Raw genomic sequence first — 6,205 nt, 5'->3', positions numbered from 1 at the left:
GTTTATAGAGTCAGTTTTGAATAGTTAGTTAGAGATCGGCGGAAGCACAAGTCAACACCTCCTACTCCATCGCCGCCATCTTGAATCAATCAAAGTGCACTCAATAGTCTGGAAATTACGGTAGTTGCATGTTTGTAAATAGTAAATGGTAAATGGACTCTACTTATATAGCGCCTTTCTACCTTATTTCAAGATACTCAAAGCTCTTTACATTACAATTTGTGTCCTCATTTACCCATTCATACAGCACTCTACTAGATCTCTACAAAACTAATTGAACAAATCATTCTAAAGAGACTAATCAGAGCTTTAGATCACATTCATACACTGATGGGACACACATCAGAAACTATGAGGGGTTCAGTGTCTTGCCCAGGGACACTTCACTTCAGCATGTGACTGCTGGTGGATTCGAACCCCCAACTCTTGCATTGGAGGACGACTGCTCTAACCACTCCGCCACAGCCACCCCATGTTTGTGGCTGCTCACAAACAAGACACCAGAACAACAATGAAGATGTTTAATTGTATTCCTTTAAGTCTTTTTTGTTTCACGCCGTAAATTTCCAAACGCTATAACTTTCACATTGAAAGACCGAAATGCACCAAACTTGGCATGAGTCATCCCTGTTGGATGCCCGACGATCCTCTGTGGTCATATTCTGACATCATCAAAGCCCCGCCCCCTCAGAACAGGAAGTCACTCTTTTTTACTTGGAATGCTCCCTCTCTGAAACCCTTGACCTAATCAGGATGATCCTGTGTCAGAAGACAAATAACAAGTTGGTCTGACTAACTTTAAATTACAAACAGTTTTTGAAGGAGGATGTGGGCGTGGCAGCGTGAAAAATTCAGAAGTGACGCTGTTGCAATACGTTTGGCTATAAATTCAACACATTTGAACTGAGGTGCACCAAAATCAGTATGATCGATCATTATCCACCCTTTGAACAGAAATCCATGATAAGTGGCCAATAGCTTACACAGCACCCCCCATATATTTTTCCTACAGTTATATCTCAGTGATACTTCATCTGCTCTGAACAAGATTTATTGTGCGTAATCAGTGAGCTCTTTTACACACATTGGTATTGTTTAACACTACACTCCAGTGCACCCCTTACATTATTCCAAAAGTTATATCTCAGTGTTACATCATCTGATCTACACCTGATTTTTTTGTGCTTCATCAGTGAGCACTCGTAGACACATTGGTATTGTTGATTCATGACATCACTTAAGCCCCGCCTACTCAGAGAAAAACAGTTGATTATTGAATGACTCTTCCAGCTTCGCCCTGTGTAAAATATTAGACTGAAGGTTTGTTCGCTAACTATTGATTACCACACATGACATGTGGAAAAGCATAAAGGAAGTGCTCGTCAAACATTCGCCACAAAACAGAAAGTCACAATAACTCGTGTCTGGAAGGTTGGATTTTGCATATACTTGTAAGACATGAAGCTGGATAAGTACTGACATGGATGGAAGGCGATGTGGAGGATTTGGGAACTGCGCCCCGTGGTGAACGCGTGCTGTGGGACTGGCACGAGAAAGTTTGCAATAGCGACTGGGTGGACTAGCTGGAGCTCCCGCGGTCGCCGTAAGGCCGGAGGGGCGCTTTGCTGTGAGGGCCTCCAATGCTGCTTGCAGCTTTAATTGTTTTTATGCTATTAGTGCTTAGTGTATAATCAAATTATGTTTTTCTTAGTTCATATCTTAGATCTTATTACTGTTTTTCTTGTACATTTTATTGTTGGATGTAACTGGGACCCTATGTACATAATTTCGTTCCACCACATGTGGTGCAAACGACAATAAAGAATCTCTGACTCTGACATTAGTTAGCAGATCAGTAAGAGTTTGACTGTCAACCAGTTTTACAGCCTATTGTTGGTGAATAACCAACTGATGAATTAACATTTACAGTATACTGACAATCTGTGAGTGAACATGACTGAGGTGTAATACAAGTTATCATTCCTGTCCCTGATAATCACATCGCTGGAAGAGTCCATGTTTATATACATAAGATTAAATTATTTCACATCTATGGTGCATCCTTTCTGTTACCAGCTGCTCATTATCCTGCTGTCAGAACATCGTCAGAGAAGAGCTCTCTGCAGAATCATAGATTGACAGGAGGAGATGAAAACAATAAAGCTATTCCAAATGAATATGGATATGAGCCAACTCTCTATACCTGAACAAAAATAAATTATTTCATATTGGGTTATGTTTGCATTTGCATGAGGAGAAAACAAAGGCTTTTTTATTATATTAAGTGCAGTGTGGTGCACTGCCTATTACCACAGCAGTGACTGACACACTGAATCTTACAGTAAATAAGAAGTGTTCATAAGTACACCTTCTAATCTGATTTCAATGGATAATAAGGTCTAAGCACATAAAGCATCAAATGTTCACTTTATTAACCTTTACGTTTTTAAAGAAATTTCATTTGTAGCACCAATACATATTTGCTCATTTAAAAATAATGGAATAAATCACATCTAATTTAACATCACGGTTTTATAAGAAACATCTGACTTAAAACAATCTTAAAGTACTTATCTTAGTATCTATATAGAGTAGGAACAATAAGTATAGGTAAGTGGTAGTATCATAACAGCAAGAAGTGTCTCTTTGAGTTTTGTTTCCATATAAAAGCAAACAAAACATGTTACTTATGTAATTCTATACATTTTATTTGACAAACGTAATTACTGCAGGCCAAATCCAACATGTGTAACAATTTTATCTAGCCCACCAAAACAAATTTTAGATCTATTTGAATTAGCTTTTTCTCTTTTGCTCTCGATGAAGATGGACGCCATCTTTCCCCCTCCTGCATCCCCTCCCCTGCTTTGCTCTTTGTCTTGTGAACTTTTTTCAGAGACCCTTTTTGCATACCTTCTGAATTGTAAACTATGGATTTATTCAACAGGTCTCTCAACGCAAGCGATCAAATTTTCTCAACAAGAAGACAGGGTGAAGGAGAGCCCTCTTACCTCAGAAACACAATCGGATTTATGATAACTGGATTCTGATTTTTGGAGTTGATGGAAATCTGGATTGTCAACAAATTCGGAACCATCAGCAGCTGTTTAAGCTGTCTGAAATGTGTGTGCCGGGCTTGGCAACACTCAGACTCTGTGCGAACTATCTGTGGACCTGTATCAGAGCTGAGCAGGCAGGACTGTGGAACTTTGTGGTAGTGTTCATGAATAGTTGGAAGGAATAGATCTTGGAGATGTTGTAAGCTCGACTTCAGCGTAAGTAGTCACAATTCGTCTGTTTGGAGTAGCCTTGAGATGTACTTTGTACTAGCTAGAACATAAAAGGCAGACGCGGAAATTAAAGAGCTCGGCCTGACCCAAAACATGTTGAAATCTGAATCTGGCTCTGGCCTTGGAAGGCTGACTATCAATTTTCTGTGCCCTCCATTTCCGCCCTCCATGCTCCCCCCTGAGAATATCTGTGTACCCTTTTTAGAGTAGACCGGCTGAAAGACATTGTACCATCTTTATCAGGACTATGGAAACTATCCCCACAAAATGTATTGTCTCTCTATGTTACTTGCTGAGGTAGAGGTGTTTTGCTACCGTAAACCATACACTGTGTCAAGCACACGGTGTGAGAGATCTGGATTTTTTATACCTTGTCTCCTCATGTTTTCTTCCCTTTTTCTTGTCTCAGCAACAAGGGGAGTGCTTCATAGTAAGCCTCAGCCCTGATACACTTCCATCTATCTTTCAGACGGCTGTACGGAATGAAATTTTGCTGTACGTAACTGCACAAAGACAATAAAGTTGATTCTGATTTTGATATAAAGGCTAAACCAGTTTCACTTGTAACTGTGAGACAATTCTCTCTGTCCTGTCTTTCTGAACCAACATGTGTCTTTCTTCTCCTCGTTTTCCTGCTCCTGCACACACCTGACCCCAGTTCCAATCACCCAAGGTGTTCCCACTTAGTCTCATTACTGTGTCAGTATTATACATGTTTTTACTCCCTTGGTATCCAGGAATAATTTCACGGTGTTATGATGTGTGTCTGCTCCACGTTTTCCTCAGCTCCCTTCACGTAAGTTTTTGTTGCCTCGTCAACACTTTGTTTTACTTTTGTAAAATAAATAATTATCATTTTTACTCCTGAGTCCTCCTGTCTTCCTGCACATGGGTTCAATAACATTAAAACGATAGATTATGTCAACTTGTGTGTGAGGCAAAGATTGATTATATCTAAATCTTTGTAATGAACCAACCTTCCTTCCAGGCAGGCTACATAAAGTTTTTAAGTCCTGCCCATTCCATGAAAATGACTAGAACGTTGCACTTAGTAAAAAAAAAAAAAAATGCATTTCAGATATTCTTTGAGGTGTTGATTTTTCTGAATTTGCATCTTCATCTTTTGCTATTTGTTAATTTTATTTAATTTTCCCAACAGGTTTAGTTGTAGTTATTGGTTTTATGCTTGAAAGAAAGGTCATGTTACACTGATTGCATGCAGGAATGGGGGCAGGAATTAAAGCCCACGTCTCTTTAGTTCGGACTCCAGTTTCAAAAATACAACATGACAGTTTTCGTTAAATGGACCTGCTGGCTTCAGTTCTCAACAAGAGATGGCAAAGATGTTTGGTCTTTTTTCTATACAGTTCACAATGTAGAGCTCATATAGTCTTATTTAAGAAATGCAACATAATTTAACTAAATACCAGGACATCCTGATGCATGCTCAATAATCCAGGTAGAACAATCTAAAAAAGTTAAATCTGGTCCTCTGGACATTCAAAAAAACAAAACAAAGCAAATCAACAAAAAAATGTAGAAAAGTTTCGTCTCTCATCCGAGAGACTTCCTCAGCCTGAGGAGCTGTATTTAGCTCAGTCTCTTAAATAGAACCGTCTCAGGGTGGTTCAACCAGTTTTGCTGCTGAAAACCAAAACCAGCTGATCACATGCTCAAGAAGGACCATCAGCATAACAATGGATCATTAGCACACTGATGGCTGTTTACTGTTCACAGAGGGCTGAGTGATACTAGCAATCACAGCATTGTAAGAGGGGGACAGTTGAACCCGGAGGCCTCCACCCCTGTTTAACGATGGACGATTTCTTTTCACAAAGATGGCTTCCTTTACTCCTCTCTCAAACCATCGTTCCTCTCTGTCCATGATGTGAACATCTTCATCCCTGAAAGAGTGACCGCTGGCCTGGAGATGAGTGTAGACCGCAGAGTCCTGGCCTGATGATGTTGATCTTCTGTGCTGGGCCATCCTTTTGGCCAGTGGCTGTTTTGTTTCCCCAATGTAAGACTGATCACAGCCCTCCTGACACTGAACAGCATACACAACATTGCTCTGTTTGTGCCGGGGGACTGGATCTTTGGGATGAACCAGTCTTTGCCGTAATGCATTTTGGGGTTTAAAAGCCACTGGGACGTTGTGTTTAGAAAATAAACGTCTCAGTTTCTCTGATACTCCCTCAACATATGGAATGACCACTGGTCTGGGTTCCTCCTTTTCACCTGTTGGCTGACTGGAGTCCTGTTTGGGTTTCTTTTCTGCTTTCAGGAAGGCCCAGTTAGGATATCCACATTGCTCTAGAGCCTGTCTTGTGTGGGATTTCTCCTTCTGCCTGGCTCCTGAGCTAGTGGGGACGCTGTCTGCTCTGTGATACAGAGTCCTGATGACTCCTAACTTGTGCTCCAAAGGGTGATGGGAGTCAAACTGCAAATACTGGTCTGTGTGGGTGGGTTTGTGGTACACCTCAGTTTGCAAATGTCCTCTACAGAGACTGAGACCTCACAGTCCAAGAAAGCCAACCTGCCATTTTTTACATCTTCTCGTGTGAACTTGATGTATTTATCCACAGAGTTGATGTGGTCAGTAAAATGTTGGACTTCCTGAGATTTGATTTTAACCCAGGTGTCGTCAACATACCTGATCCAATGACTTGGTGGTGTTCCTGAAAAGGACGTCAAGGCTCTCTTTTCTACCTCCTCCATGTACAGGTTGGCAACAATAGGAGAAACTGGAGACCCCATAGCACACCCATGTTTCTGCCTATAATATTGCTCCCCATATGTGAAGTAGGTTGACTGCAGGCACAGTTTCAAGAGTTGACACAGTTGTTCTGTGGAAAGCGTGGTCCTGCTGCTCAGAGTGGTGTCTGATTTTAATCTTAAACTGACCACCTCTACTA

The sequence above is a fragment of the Nematolebias whitei genome, chromosome 13 (assembly GCF_014905685.2).
Source record: "Nematolebias whitei isolate Nwh7 chromosome 13, NemWhi1, whole genome shotgun sequence".
Taxonomy (NCBI): Eukaryota; Metazoa; Chordata; class Actinopteri; order Cyprinodontiformes; family Rivulidae; genus Nematolebias; species Nematolebias whitei.
Note: the sequence above shows the minus strand (reverse complement) of the source record.